Source organism: Coturnix japonica, chromosome Z, assembly GCF_054131305.1.
Source record: "Coturnix japonica strain WE chromosome Z, WE-NBRP24, whole genome shotgun sequence".
In the NCBI taxonomy this organism is placed as follows: Eukaryota; Metazoa; Chordata; class Aves; order Galliformes; family Phasianidae; genus Coturnix; species Coturnix japonica.
Genome location: NC_140702.1, coordinates 54,814,941 through 54,832,096, shown reverse-complemented (window position 1 = coordinate 54,832,096; position 17,156 = coordinate 54,814,941).

Genomic DNA, 17,156 nt, shown 5'->3' with positions numbered 1-17,156 from the left:
GTTCTCTTTTACTTTCTTTTCTCCATCAACTCTAGAAGGAGCATACTTGCCATCTTTGAGTGTAATGTTCAGTTATTAAAGTTAGGGGAAGTAAAGTGCAATTTTAATTGGTCAATATATAATACGGAAATATTGTCTGTTATTATTAGGAAAATATCTGCTAGTATCAACTAGATCATAATTTGATATATATAGGCATTATTGTTTATTTCCTGTTTCCTCTTCTTCTAAATCTGTAGCTCTGGAATACCTTTCTTCTGCTATTCAAATCCTTTGTTCAATTTCAAATCTTGATTAATGTTTTCTCGGAAATTGTTCATAATTTTGGGTGTGTTTTTCTTTGCAAGATAATTAAATTGGAAGTGAAAATAAGAAAACAATACATGACCTTGAATAAACTCACATAATTTTAACATAGAGTGAACACTGTATCCAAAATAAACAATATAACAACTTACTGAAATGATATAACACATTCCCTTAACCTTTGAAAAAGCCCTGTGTGAGTAACTGCACGCCTATTCATTCAGCATGAAAATGTTCACACCTTTTCCCAGGTGCTTCAACACTGTGATGCAAAAATACATTCAATTTCTTGTCTTCCAGCAGGAGAGCAGCAGTAATTTATAAAATGAAAGCAGAGCTTGTATTTACTGTCATATTTCTTCTTCCCAGGCAAACAGAGTGAAGATAAAATGAAATATGCAGTATATGTACTGAAGTTTTGACTGCAACTGTAATTGGTTGTTTAGAAGTTGGAATGCCCTAAAATAATGTACTGTAGAAAAGACAAAGAGATTTTCAAGCAGCTGCACTAGAGACCCTTAGTGGAATTAGAAGAATCTCCTCATTTAAATGTAAAAAAATTACAGTATTGTAAAATATTGCAAAAACAGTGTCTGTTTTTGATGTCCGTCAACATCTGATATTGATATGGTAAAATACTACATTCCTTCAACCTGAAGTTTGTTCATCCTCAAATTGACTCCAGGATTTCATCTGCATTTTGCTATAAATATGGATTAATGACATCCAATTTTTGACATCTGAGAATGAGATGAAAACTGATTATTTATGCTTATTAAGGAGGAAGTTTATTCAGGAACTGATTCCTCCCATCTTAAAATCCATGTTATGAGTGCCCCTATAAAAGCTCTCTCTCTGAAGTGTGTGTAGAACATGATTATCACATCAGTCTGGACTCTGAAGATTCATGGCTACCATTCAGGCCATTCCTGTCTCTGCCACATCTTCTGAAATCATTGCGCATGACTACACAAAAGGCAAATTTCAGAGATGTAATACCTATCTGTGAGTGTTCTCATGCAATAGAGGAGAAAACAATGGTTCCTGAATACTTCCATCTTCAAAGAAAAATATTCAAATTCTAGATGGGATTTTCCATCTTCTGGGACAGAGCAATGCTGGAAGCCTAGGGACTGGGAGCAGCGCAGGACAGCAGGTCCAGTATGACCCAGCAGAGCAGTGTGCCTGGGCAACCAAGGGGCAAACTGCATTTTGAGGTGTTAAAATAGTGTTAAAATAGCAGAATCAGACAGCAAAAATGTAACATTGGTATGGTCTTACCTGAATACTACATGCAGTTCTAGGCTTCACAACACAGAAAGGATGTTTAAGTGCTTGAAAGCATCCAGAAGAGGGTAACAAAGATGATGACGGGGCTGGAAGGCATGTCCTTTGAGGAGAGGCTGAGGAGACCTGGGTTGTTCAGTCTGGAGAAGTCAGAGGCAACCTCATTGCTCTATTCAGCTCTCTAAGGAGGGGAAACTGGCAGGCACTACACTCAGAATAGTAGGGTAGGAATGGCACTGAGCTGTGATAGAGGAGGTCCAGACTGGACATTTGGAAAAATGCCTTTATCATGAGGATGTTCAAACAGTGGAACAGACTTCCTGAGGAGGTGGTTGATTCTCCATGCCTGTAAGTGTTCTAGAGACATTTGGATAATGCCTTCATTAATAAGCTTTATCTTCTGTTGTTGTCAGGCAGTCAGACTAGATGATCTTTGAACATCCCTTGCAATTGAACTATTCTATTCTGTTCTGTTCCATTCCATTCTGTTCTGAAGTAGGGCTTTAAGACTGGAATAACAGGTAACTTTTTTAAATTTACAATTTGCTTCCACTCTAACAACCAAGTTGTGTCTGTGTCTATAGTGGTATTACTTCAGATAAGATCATCCTTTGTGCTTTACTTCAGTAGCCCATATTGGCTGTCACAGTTTCAGGTGGAATACCTTATAAAAGTAGGGTGAAAAGCATATGAATTTGCTACATTTTGAATGACGGTTACCTGGTGATTTATTCTGGGACTTGATAGGAAATTCCAATGGTTGTAAGGACCGCTGCCATACTAAATATTGGAAATATTTACTTTTTGATTGTCTGCGGTGGAATAGAATTTTCTCAAGGACAAATACATTCAGTTTGGTGGGAAGTCAATCAAACAAACAACAACAATCAATCAAACAAACAAAAAGATAACAACTGCAAATGCACTTCAAGAATTCATTTTGCCATTCCTGCCAGTATCACTGCTGATCTGAACCTTAACTAATTGGACCACGAATTGTTTTCTACAACACTGAAAATAAATAGATTCTGCAAGAATAATAATATGAAATTGTATATGGGCTTTAAATGAAACGGTTTTGCTGACTCCAGCATAATAATCCTTTCTGCTGACTCAAGTAATGACCTCTAGTTTCCCTTTAGATGAAAAGTTCATAACAAATTTTTGCAACGCTAGTGTGAAAAAAGACCATTTGCATTTCAAGCATGCTTACTGTCTAATTATTTTATTTGTTTCTTTTCAGAGCACATATACTTGGAATAATTACTTCTAACCTATACAAGCAGTTCTTTCAGACTAACTGGATTTATTCACATGAATTCAATTTGTTTCAGTAATCAAAGACTACAAACCTGTTCTTAAAATTTACAATACTTTATTTCTTATTTTGGGTCTATACAAGATATAAAACAAGCATTTGCTTACAATTATTGAAGCAACACAACATTTTAAAATTTCTGAAATTTAAAACAATTTTTTTCCTTTTTTATTTTGATATTTTGTATGCTTACTACAAAGGCTTTCCTGTACCATCATTTTCATCCAAAAGAAATGAAACAATTTACAATTTAACTTGATTCCCATTAACTTCATGAGGTTATGTCCATATTTAAGGCAGAGGGCAATATTAATGCAACATGATAAATCTTAATTCTTTATTTAGGTGGCTACATAGGCTACAGTGAAATTTTCCTGCCCTGGGTGAAATTTAGATTTGTATGGTGCTTAGCTATTATCACAGAGATTAATTTCATTGATTGTGATTTCAACAGAGAAGCTTATGGAGGAAGAAGTAGCAAAGCTTTAACCAAATACTGTGATGAATCTCTTTTTAGAGTGTTATAGTTTTTTTCTCAGACTCATATCTGACTTGAATGCATATGAAAGCTGGACTTATCCTCACCTTGTCACAGTTTATTTAATATATTACCTCAAACCACCACTTCTGTTTGGACTACTTTTATTGTACTTCTTTGTCAGGATGTGCATATGGATGGACTTTCTTTAACTTTGATTCTTGCTATTCTCCACCTCGAACCCATTAAAACATCAACAGTGGTGACAGAGGTAATTTGTTCCTTGTTTGAAGTCTGAGTTCTGTGGCAGTGCATGGTAGGAAACTGTATTCCCCAAATGCCTGTAATGATCTTAGCTGGATTTAGGGGGAACTACGAAATATAATTTAGTATGGAGAGAAGTGCCTGGATGGAAAAGCAACTTGAGAAGTCTGTTATTTTTTGTTCTAACATGAATTGTGTAGTTAGAGATATGAATCAATACAGACACTGCACTGGGAAGAAAACTAAAGGCAATAAAAAAGTATCCTAGAGTCAAAAGTGAAACCTTCTGTCATAACAATCGTATACACTAGGGAAAGAGAACACAATTGACTAGAGCTTCTGTGCAGAAGAAGTAGGATGATCTTGGTCTGAGACTAGTTTCATTTTGCTGAGAGAACTGATGAAAAGTAGGATGAGAAGTCTGTAGGAAAAGTGTCAGAATGCGTGAGATCTTGGGAAGAGACAGAAGAACTTTCTCTAAAGAAGTGTTGCCTGAAATCCATTCAGTAATCTGAATATCACAAAACATAAAAACACTGCTATAGACATGTTATTCCCTTCCCCCTTTTCTTCTTATTTCTTTATTTAACTGGTTCTTTTTGCTGCTTTTTCTTGACATTTTTGTTTTGTTTTGTTTTTTTGTTTGGGGGGAGGGTAGGAGTGAGGGGGTAGAATGTGCTTGTAATGTTCATTGACAGAATGATTTATTGATTTCATGCCCCTTCATGGAGGCAGTTTAGGGACTTCTCTCTCCCAGTTTTTCCTTCTATTGTGCTCTTTCCTTCTGTAGCCTCTACTCTCTGTTTAGGTTTGCTTTTAGGTTTAGCAATTACTGCTATGGGAAACAATGAGCATATGAAGGGTAGACAGAACCTTGAGGATGGTCAGACTTGTCATCCTCTTTCCAGACTCTCTGCATACATAGACTTCCAAAATGTTATATCTGCTTCCACTATCCTAGAACCTGAAGAAGTCATGAAAGAGCAGATAAGACCTATAGAAAATCCTATGTTAGACACGGGTGGTCCAGAAGCAGTGTAGAAGCATGGAATAAGAATAGCCACCAGTTTCACCAAGACCATGCCATTGGTGTGCTTGTAGGTGCAAAAACTAAGCAGTGATGTACTCCTGATGTAGATACACTGCAAAGTTAGGCAGTCAGGGCTGAAGTAATGGAAATGAATATTTTCTTTGGGATCTGTTCAGTGCTGAACTTCCAACTCTGCTGCTTTCTGCAGGCACTGTCAACAAGGAGTCAGCAGGACAGCAGCAGGAATGGCAACTCCTCTAAGCAATCCAACTGATTGCTTTTGCTAGCTGTGCAGTCTTTATTCTGAGAGTTTGTGTGTGTATGTGTGTGTGTGTTCTTGAGAGAGAGAGACAGAGAGTAGTTTGCTTCATTGGTATTGATATTTGTTACTTTTACATGCAATTTTATTTCTGGGTAGACACTGGCAGAAATAACACAGCATCAGCTGGAATGGTGGAGTATTTAATTAAAATGATTCTGAAGTGAACTGCAAGGACAGACAGAATCATATTGGAAAAAAAAAGGTGTAACAAACAAACAAAAAAGTGTAGTATTCATTCATTAATGCTGTGCATAAATTTGAAATATTACTTCCTGTCTTCCCTAGTCCATTTCTCACAGCACTGTAAAACTCAAAAAAAAGTTAAATATTGCCATTGAAAAATTGAGGTCTGTTTTAATCAGAAGATGTCATAAATCTAGGATTTAGTTTCCAAGGAAGCACACTGAGAACTAAAGAACAAACAGGCTGGTTCTAATTTAACTAGATTTAAAATAAAATAATAATGTAAAGCTATTCTGTCTCTGTCCTTTGACAGATATGACTGAGAATATGTCAAGAAAATACCACTCTGAATGGAGTAGAGAGTATTTTCTCTCCCATAAGAAACAATGCAGGTTCCAAGCCTGAGAAGTCACATTGTGCCAGCAGTGGAGGAAGCCAAGTTCCCTGCCTTTGGTTTCATGAGAAGAACTAAAGCTGTACTTCCAATTAGAGATGTTTGGAAGTCTGTGTCCTCCCTCTGACTTTTCTACAGATCAGATATGTGATTTTTTCCTTTGTCCTTTAGCCTAGAGTATTGTCACAGCTTAAAAAGTGACATGAGTTTCTACCTGATGTTTTGAAGCAGAAATATGAAGAAGAACTTCACTGTGTATGTTTACTGTGAACTGACAAGACAGTTATATAAAGCCACAGTGAAATCTCCCCAGGGTGGACCTTCTCTTCTACAAGGTAATCATTTCCAGATCCCACAGCTGGGATATCTCTCTACATAAGAGAGATATTCAAGCCCTTTGATAATCTTCATGGCCATCTTCTGAACCACTCCAACTGTTCCACGTCCTTCTTATGCTGAGGGCCCCAGTCTTGGATGCAGTACTTACTGATTGGGCCTTACAAGGGCAGAGCAGAGGATGACATCGGGTGTTCTCAAACTTACTTTTCTCTTGCAGTGGGAGGAATTTTGTTCCCCAACTCCTTCCTAGAGTTTAAGGAACATGAGAAACTTGGGAAGCCTAACTCCTAATGAAGACTGAGCTAAAAAACTTGTTGAGTACCTCATCCTTCTTCATGTCTGTTGTTGCCAGTTCTCTCATTAAGGAGTAACACTCTCCTTTGCCTTTCTCTTCCAATCAGCTGTAGAATTCCTTCTTGTTATTTTTCACATCTCTTGACAAATTCATAGAATCATAGAATCATAAAATCATAGAATCCCCAAGCTTGGAAAAGACCTAAAAGATCATCCAGTTCAACTGTTCACCCATTACCAATAGCTCTCACTAAACCATGTTCCTCAACAGAACATCCAGTCATTCTCTGAACACTCCCAGTGTCATTGTCTGCAACACCTCCCTGGGCAGCCCATTCCAGTGCCAGACCACCTTTTCTGAGAAGTAATTTTTCCAAATGTCCAGCCTGAATCTCCCCTGCCACAGCTTGAAACCATTCCCTCTAGTCCTATCACTAATGACACAAGAGAAGAGGCTGTACCCCAGTTCACTAGTCTCCCTTCAGGAAGTTATAGAGAGCAATATGGTCCCCACTGAGCCTCCTCTTCTCCAGGCTGAACATGGGAGGATTGGTTGACACGCCTGAAGGCTGTGCTGCCATTCAGCGAGACCTGGACAGGCTGGAGAGCTGGGCAGTAAGAAACCAGATGAGGTTTAACAAAAGCAAGTGTAGAGTCTTGCACCTGGGTAGAAATAATTGCATACACCAGTACAGGCTGGGGGAAGACCTGCTGGAGAGGAGCTCTGCTGAGAGGGACCTGGGCGTCCTGGTGGATGACAGGTTGGCCATGAGCCAGCAGTGTGCCCTTGTAGCCCAAAAAGCCAATGGCATACTAGGGTGCATTAAAAAGAGCGTGTCCAGCAGGTCGAAGGAGGTGATCCTCCCCCTCTGCTCTGCCCTGGTGAGGCCTCATCTGGAATATTGTGTCCAGTTCTGGGTTCCCCAGTACAAAAATGACAGGGATCTCTTGGAAAGAGTCCAGTGGAGGGCCACTAAGATGGTGAAGGGCCTGGAGCATCTCCCCTGTGACGAGAGACTCAGGGAACTGGGTCTGTTTAGCCTTGAAAAAAGAAGGCTGAGAGGGGACTTGATCCAGGTTTATAAATACCTGAGGTGTGGGAGCCATAGTGGTGAGGCTGGTCTCTTTTCAGTAGTGTGTGGGGACAGGACTAGGGGTAATGGGATGAAAGTACAGCATAAGAAGTTCCGCACAAATGTGCGGAAGAACTTCTTTACAGTGAGGGTGATGGAGCACTGGAACAGGCTGCCCAGGGAGGTGGTGGAGTCTCCTTCTCTGGAGATATTTAAGACCTGCCTGGACGCTGAGCTGTGCGACTTGGTGTAGGGAGCCTGCTTTGGCAGGGGGGTTGGACTCGATGATCTCTGCAGCTCCCTTCCAACCCCTACAATTCTGAGATTCTTTGATTCCCAGTTCCTTCTTCAGCATCTCCTCATAAGGCCTGTGCTCCAGACCCCTCACCAGCTTTGCTGCTCTTCTTTGAACACATTCCATGGCCCTGATGTCTTTCTTGCAGCGAGGGGCCCAAAACTGGACACAGTACTCAAAGCGTGGCTTCACCAGTGCTGAGTACAGTGGGACAAATCACATCTCTGCTCCTTCTGGCAACACTGTTTCTGATGCATCATGATGATGATTCAGTTTGTTCTGTGCCTTTGCTTTCTCGATTCTATCTCTGTATCACTTCAGGGACAACCAGAAGTTAAAGCATATTACTGAGAACATTATCGAAAAGCCTCTTGAACCCTGATGGGCATGGGGCATCAACTACCTCTCCAGGAAGCCTGTTCCAGTGTTAGACCATTCGCACTGTAAATAAATATTCCCCAGTGCCTGATGTAAACCTCCCCTGGCAGCATTATGCTTTTCCCATCCTACCATAACTTCTCAGAAGTAGAACCTGTCAGCTCCCTCTGTTTCCCCTTCTCAGAGAGCTGCAGAGAGTAATGAGAGATCACGTCTCAGCCTCTTCTTCTCTGGACTGGGACACTCAAGTTTCCTTAGCCTCTTCTCACAGCACCTGATTTTCATCCCTGTCATCATCATCATTATTCTGTCCCAGTGCAGCACACAGCATTTTTTTATTTTTTTTTTTTTGGTTGAACTTTATGCCAACATGAGTGATATTCTAATGCTCCGATCTATGTAAATCCCTCTTGTCCACTGATGTCCTTACTCCATATCTAAATGTCTTAGTGTGTGATGTGAATAGAAGAGTTTTTCTGTCTATTTTCTAATATAGCTTTCCTGATGATATATCACAGGTGTAGCCCTACACTGATACAATTACAGGTTTATTATTAAGACACTTCATCATCCAGCATAGCATTAACCTGTTTATCTCACAGTTGGACAATTTTCCAACTGCCATTCAAAGTGAAGGTAAAGAATGAACAGACTGTTCAAATCACTCGAGTTAATGAAAAAAGGTTGTTTTTATATTCTTATCCCACGTTAACTTGTGTTTCAGATACTGTTTTCAACAGATTATTTGTTTTCTCTTAAATATACAACACTGACGATTAAGAAGAATCTGGAAGAAGGTTCAAAGCAATGTTTATTGTTACTCTTAGGAATATCTCTCAAGCTGCTTGAAACTGTCCCTTACTGCTGTCAACTAAGCCTTTACCCTTTTAACCTGCACTTGCCAACTGCAAACCATCTTCCTTCTTTAAGAAACAGTTAGTAGCTCCCTTAGAATTGCTGACTTTGTATTTTGAGTTTGTTTGTACAAAAAGCAGCATGTAGCTTTCAGTGCTTTTATGTAAGTTAGAAAGAATGTTATCTTCAAGAAAGAAAACATTCTCCACAGTTTCTTCCAGAAAAAAAATGAGATCATTTTAAAATGGATTCTGTGGGGCAACCCTTCCTACAACCAACAAGCTATCAGATCATTAAAGGATTCAGCAAGAGAGCATTCTTCAGAAAAAGGAAACTGCGTGTTTGATTCTTCTTATGCAGCAGAAACAGCTCAAATTTGGTCTCATATCTTTTGTCTGAATATCTTAGAAACGTAATGCAGGGATGGGACACAACTGTACTTGGTACACTTGACTGGGAGTGCACAAATGTCATTTGAATTAGGTGTGTTAGAACAAAACACTGAAGGAGACAAAGCACCAAACATGGGAGTGTTAAGAAACGTTTGGATGTTGTGTTGAGGAATATGATTTAGCTGGGAAGTATTGGTAATGGTTGGACTAGATGATCTTCTAGGTCTTTTCCAAACTTCATAATTCTGTGATTCTGTGATTCTGTGAAATACAAAGTGAGTGACAAATGGGAAAGGAGAGAGCCCTTCAGTATGTTTCTTCTTTACTATCTTATTCCTCATGGCCAAATCTCACCCTGTCATATCTGGCTGTATCATAATCTGGGAAAGTATTATTGTATGCTATTGCAGAGGATCCAAAGGTAGTTGAAAAGGGCTGACAACAAATCTTACTAGCACTAGCCTTTTTGAAATTTCCTTTTTTCAAGTTGATATTGAGGCTATAATCTTTGTTCCTATTCAACAAAAAATTAGATTAATGGCCTCTAACATTTTTTCTTCAGTTTGGTCAGCAACATGGCATGTGTCATAGTGACTTTTCTTGACGTTTTTTTAATGATACAAATTATATTGCAGGTAATTCTCTGACAGTACTTTAAACAAAAACAAACAGGAAAATAAACAAACCCCACAGTTTAGATCTACCACTATAAATAAGTAAGTAAGTAAATAAATAAATAAATCTCCAACTCCTAAAATAAAATACTTTTCTTACAGGGAGGCATATAATATAATATGCTAAACTATACTATACTATGCTATAATATAATATATAGACCTTGCCTCATGAATCATTAGTATAGAAAAAACAGACATTTAGTTCAAATAGCCTCTACTACTTTTTATGAATATTAAAGAATTATGACATAAAGACAGAAAAGTTAGCTACAGACAGTAACTCGGTGTTTCTTGCTCACAAATTAGAAATTAGAGACTATGCTCAGAGGCTGAACAAAGACCTTTGGCTGGAACTAAAGAACAAAAGGAAAGTTTATGGTCTCTGGAAAGGTGGGCAAGCTACTTATGATGATTACAGTTACACAGTGGAGCTGTACAGGGAGAAAATTAGAAAAGCCAAAGCCCAGGTAGAACTGAACTTGGCCACTAAGGTAAAGGGCAACAATAAATATTTCTATAAATACATTGACAGCAAGAGAAGGGCTAGGAAGAATTTATCCCTTGTTGGATGCTGAGGGCTACTTGAATAAGGCTGAGGTACTTAATGCCTTCTTTGCCTTAGTCTTTAATACTAGGATCTGTTACTTCCTGGGAACACAGCCTCCTGTGCTGGTAGACAGGGATGGGAAACAGAATAAACCCTGCATGATCCATGATGAGATGGTTTTGGACATGCTGGATGCTCACAAGTCCATGGGGCCAGATGGACTGCACCCTAGAGTGCTGAGGGAGTTGGCAAATGTGGTTGCCAAGCCACTCTCCATCATCCCTTGGCAGTCCTGGCTAACTGGTGATGTATGTCCCAGCAGACTAGAGACTGGCCATGTGTGATGCCCATCTTCAAAAAGGGAGAGAAGGATAATCCTGGTAGCTACAGACCTATCAGTCTCACCTTGGTGCTGGGGAAGGTTATGAAACAGATACTCAGGGGCCATCATGGACCAGTTAAATGTCAACCAAGCCTTCAGGCACAGTCAGCATGGGTCACGAATGGTAGACCTTGTTTGACAAACCTGATATCATTCTATGACAGGGTGACCTGTTTAGTGGATGAAAGTAAGGCTGTTGATGTGGTCTACCTGGACTTCAGTAAGGCCTTTGACACTGTCCCCCACAACATCCTCATGGAGAAGCTGGATGGCCATGGTTTGGATGTGTGTATGCTCTGCTGGGTGAAACACTGGCTGGATGGCTGGGCCAAAAGAATTGTGGTCAATGGAATTAAATCCAGTTGGTGGATGGTCAAGAGTGGTGTACCCCAGGGCTCAGTAGGAGATAGTGACAAAGGCTTTGCTGAAGTCTAGGTAGATTACATCAACAGCCTTTCCCTTGTCCACCAGACGGATCACTAGATCATAGATGGAGATCAGGTTGGTCAAGCAGACCTGCCTTTCATGAACCAGTGCTGGCTGGGCCCGATGCCCTGGTTGTCCCACACATGCTGCATGATTTTTCTCAAGATCATCTGCTCCATAATTTTCCCTGGCACCAATGTAAGGCTAATAGGCATGTAGTTCCCTGGGTCATCCTTAAAACCCTTTGTGTATATAGGAGTCATACAGGCAAGCCTCCAGTCTTCTGGGATCTCACCAGTCAACAAGGAGAGATGATAGATGATGGAAAGTGGCTCGGCTATCACCTCCACCAGTTCCCTCAGCACTCTCAGGTGAATCTCATCCAGCCCCATGGACTTGTGTCAGTCCAGTTGGAGTAGTGGGTCTCTGACTGTTTCCTCCTGAATAGTGGGGCGTTTAGACTGCATTGAGTCACCATCCCTGGAGGCATACAAGAAATGTGTAGATATGGTGCTGGGGAACATAGTGAGTGGGCACTGGGGAGATGAGTTGGAACTGATGATCTTAGTTATCTTTTCCAATCTTAATGATTTTATAAATAGTCAGACCCAGTTAGTACTTTTCATGCCAGTTCCCCTACAATCAATAGTAGAAAAGAATATTCAGGAGTACACTAATTTTAATCTGCTTTTTTTCCATGCTTTATAGCACAGAAACTGGTTGCAGCTAGAATAGTTTGTGCTTCCTCTTCTCTACCTGTTGCAGGAGATCTTCAGGGTTATAGATTTAAAAACAAAACCAAATAAAATCAGACAGCAGAATAACACTTCAGTGGTGTTGCATCACCCTGGAATGGCACTAAGGAAACTGGGGTCTCTCCCAAAACTAAAACTGTGTGTATATTTAAGTCTGTACATATCAGACCTGCTATCTTAGTATTCTGCCCTTGTTTTCAAATAAATTCAGTACTCAATTTGCAAGTCAAGTACTTAGAAATGAATTCAAGTTTCATTTCCTGAGACTATGAAAATATCTCTATTTTCATAGAGATATGAAAGAGAGAGATTCTATTATCTATCTACACACTACCTAGAAATCAGAAAGATTCTCCTCTCATATTTAAATGCCTTTATATTGATATATGTTCAGTAGTATAAGGAGATCCTCACTGGCTGTGAGTGTTTTGTGTTTCCCTACAACCATGTGGCACAGATATTTCCCTTTCCTACTTCCTGTACCTGTTGTTACACACCAAGGTGTTGATGCGAACTGTAAGGAACAGCAGGTTTTCAGACTGGAAAGTTCATAAATCAGATTGATAGAGAATTTTTACTTACTGTTAAAGTGGTTTTATTTGTTTGTTTGTTATTTTCCCTTTAAATAATATATTATATATATATATATATATATTTAAAATTATATATATATATATATATATATATATATATATTTGTTCACAGTGATCATACTCATCATTCCTTCCTGGAAATATCAACCCAGGAAATGACAGATGTGTCTCAATTACTCATTGGTCTTTCAGCTTTGCATGGTTGTCTAGCTGCTAGCTGTCTACTTTGAATAGGGAACAGACTAAAAAAAATCTTGACTATGAAAATACTTAGGACAACTACTGAATATGTCTAGGTTTCATACTAAAGTACAGTGTATATCTAAAAGGCTTAATATAGCAGAACTAAGGACCTTGAAGTAGTCCTTTTCCACACTGGCATGAGTTTAAACAAGGATTTGTTTGGATGAAGATTTTAGAATTTAACCGGAACCATCCCTTGAAGATTCAGTGCCAATGTTAGACCTCTGTTGTTACTCTTTTTTATGGTTTTTGTTTTGTTTTTCATTTCTCAGAAAGAATTCCAATTTTTCATAGATTCCATTTAATTCCTGTATTCTATACATGAATCACATTATGTGGGAAAAATGATACTAATAAAAATATTTTGTAAATATTATAAGCATTCCTGATTTGTCTTGTTATATGTCATTGTGTCTATTTTTACATAGAATCCTTGGAAGCTTCTACGTATTTTTACTCTTGGCCTTCCCGTAAGCCAATACATAAATAAAACAAAATAAAACAGAACAAAACAAAACAAAACAAAACAAAATAAAATAGAATAAATAAAATAAAATAAAATAAAATAAAATAAAATAAAATAAAATAAAATAAAATAAAATAAAATAAAATAAAATAAAATAAAATAAAATAAAATATAAAATAAAATAAATTTGTGGGAACCATCACGCTCCATCAGACCAGTGCTTCACTTAAACCATGATACTAACATCTGTAACCACCTAGTTCAGAGTAATAAAAACTCCAGAAGACTGCTGATGAAGACTGTACACATCTTCTTGACTATTAGTATATGCCTGGACCTCAAAACTCCTTCAGTGTTAACTTCACTAGTCTTTGCTTTATGTCCAAAGCTATACTACTGAGAGAGTGATAGTCAACGACTTAGCATTTGAATGTAGATCAGTGACGAATGGTGTCCCCCAGGGGTCATTGAGGGGATCTATCCAGATGGCATCTGTTTGAACAGCCTATGAGTTCACATACAAGTACTTGGTATGTATATCTCTACATCGCAAAACTGAAGTTGATATTTCTGGTCACTCAATGAAGCTGAAAATCAAATGAAGATGGTTTATTTAGATACAAGTATCCGTATAATATTTCCAAAAAGAAGTACATAGACAGTACAAATCATTTTGTCACTCACTGGTTCTCTTGTTACTTATGAACAAATTCATTATTTATTCATTAATTATTATTCTATGCTTTTTCTATGTGATAATTTACAAAAGTTGCCATTTTTACTTGGTCTATAATATATATCCAATCTGGTCTATAAAATTCTGAAAAATTTTATTTTATACGATTACTGATATAAATATAATGGTGCTCTGCTAGTGAACTGAATATTAATTTCACTATTTTGCGTACTCATTGACAGTACTTTATTATTAGCTTTATCTTTAGAAGATTATTACTTTAGAAACTTTGTCATGCACTTTTCTAACAGAAAATGGATCAGCAATTACGTAGCATCAAATGATATAGTAGTAAACCTGCTTTCTATCCTGGCTGAAATGATAATTTATGCAGTGTTCTGACTGCATGAATAAGCCTTAGAAGAGAGAGAAAGAAGGAGAGAGGAGGGAAAGAGAGCAGCCAAAGCCTATTCCAAACATCAGACAATAATTGCAGCTGCAGACAAGCACCTGAATTTTTTCCACAAAGGGAGAACAGTTTTGCCAGGAGCATTGCAATGGCTATTTGGCATTTCAGTTGTTGGTCCTGCAGCATATAATCACAGGGTGTATTTAAATTCTTGAGAAATTGCAAGTCTACTAAAAATGTCATGCTCTGACACCCATCAAGCCAAAGGAATGACAAGTAAAAAATACGTATGAATATAAATTGCGTTCTTCCTGAGGGTGCTTTTTGTAATAAAAAAATGATTGAGCTTGCATCTGAGTGAGGTTTTTCATTTTTCTTTGTTGAAATCCTTGAACTCACTTGGTAGCAATAACGTAGTGTAATTATTTTATGAAGCTATTTTGAGTATTTAGCTTAATAATGACTACTTATGTACTTTAGGTAGAGAGAGAAATTTTCTGCTTCTCCAGTACAAGACTAACTGTTCTTTTGAAAAGTGCATGCCATTTCTCTCAACATGTCAAACAGTTACAGGGACAGATGTGATCGATCTGGAAATCACAGCTGTCTTTTCTTGTTCCTTTGTAAGATATCACTACTGAGAGCAATAACCTCTTCTTCCTTCATATGATGACATTCCCAGAAGAAATATATTTTATGCAATGGCTTCATAGAAAAGAGTCACTGAGTGGCCTGAAGACATGGAATAAGATACCAGTGTGATATGTTCAACTCCAGCTTACCTCTATCATTGTGTTCTTCTGTTTGAAAGGTCCTCTTCAGGAGCTAAGAGATTATGGTCACCATCCAACATAGCACTGGCTCATAGGATTAATGTTAATTCTCCTTTGTCAACAATACTCTTCCCATCATACAATACTTTTCTGTTTGGGAGTCTCAAGTATGTGGCACAGTACAGGCAGAATGCTGAAGGGTAGAATAAAAATCATACTTTGAAACTAATGAATAAGTAACATCCATTCCTCTGTAATCTGAAAAATGAGTTTTCTCTTTCTTGTCGAAATATTTCCCTGAAACATATTTTTCTTGGATCCATCTCATTAGTGGGACAGAGAAAACTGGAAGTTCATCCCTTAAGAATATCCTTTATTTCAATACTTACAAAAATACTGAATAAATCAAAGTCGTGCTGCATGTCAGTCTCCAATTTGTAAACACATGGAAGCAGCTGAATAGCAATACTGGGTGCAGCCTAAACACTGTAATGTGTTAATTCTCTCAGAATAAATATGTAATGAGTACATACATGTAATAATATGAATATTTCTGCCCAGTATTTTGTTGGACCTAGGAGCTATAGTTCACAGTGTTATATTTTAAATCCTTACTCAGTTCATTGAAAGGTGTGTCAAAATAAAATAATGCCTTAAAAATAGTGCTCTGTGTTTGGACTGCACACTCAATTCAACACAGAAACTCTCCACTCAGCCTGCAAATTGGATTCAACATAACAGTCATTTAACTGAATTTACAAGCAAATATACAGATAAAATAATGTCTCCATACTAAACTACAGCTGCAAGCATTATGAGAGTATCGGCATCAAAGCATGCCATAATGATGACTCAAGACCATTCACTGTAGCATTCTACTTAAAAGGCAAGCAGACAGAAGCTCAGCCTCAACTACACGCTTTAAGAATTGTATAATGAGAGGAGCTTTTGAAGGCTCAGAGGATCTGGGGATTAATTAAAGTGTGAATAGAAGACACATCTTATGTCCTGAAGTGCATACAAGGTAGAGCTTGAGAGCAGCCATAGCTATCACAGATTATGACTGAGACTAGGTTTTCAGGTTGAATAGGGTGAGAGAAGTGTTATGTCAGTGTTTCAGCTAGAAAATCTATACAAGAAAGGCTTCAGTTGAGGCACAAAAGGAATTTAAACCTGCTTCCCTGATATATATATATAAGAATACTGAAAGGAAGAGGATATTAAATGCAAGAGGACAAATTTATTCACACAATTATTCCTGAGGAGAAAGTGGGAAATAAAAGCCCATATGAAGATATGCCCTGAAATTAGTCTTCAAGCAAAAATCTGTTGTGACTGCTGATCTGACATAGTTTATTCCCCATCTCTAGCTGTTAAGTTTACAAATCTCAGCTGGGCCATTTGGTATTTATCCTTTCTCCAGGGAGAGAAGGGAAAAAACAGTGTACAGGCTTCCCAGTCTTTGAAAGCCCAAAATAATAGCTGTTACACTTCACATTGGCTGACCTTTGCAAGTGAGGACATGCCTCCAACTGGCTCAACTATTTTCTCAGTAGAGATGTCACTGTGCTGCGCATACTTCATGTTACTGGAGGAAACTGCAGGCACATCTTAATAATCAGGATACCAGTGAAAGCAGCTTTCATTTCCATGAGAAGATTCTTTCCAAACTGCACCTGGCAAAGGAAGATGATTAGTGAGGTTAGATTGTATGACACTGCTAAACTTAACAAATTGTATTACTTCATCAAGAAAGCATATATTTTATTATAGTAATGTTTCACTATAAATAGAGCAGCTTTAGCATTGCAGGCATACATTTTAGCAAAATAACTGTTATACACCAAGACAAAATTCAGTTTCTGGATCTTTAATCTTAAGACCTGGAGAATTGTGTGGATTCTGAAGACCTGTTACAACTTCAGATTCACATGATGCCTGTGCACTGAAGATATTTCACTGTTTATTTACTGAAAAGGAATGGTACTCATAATGTTCATA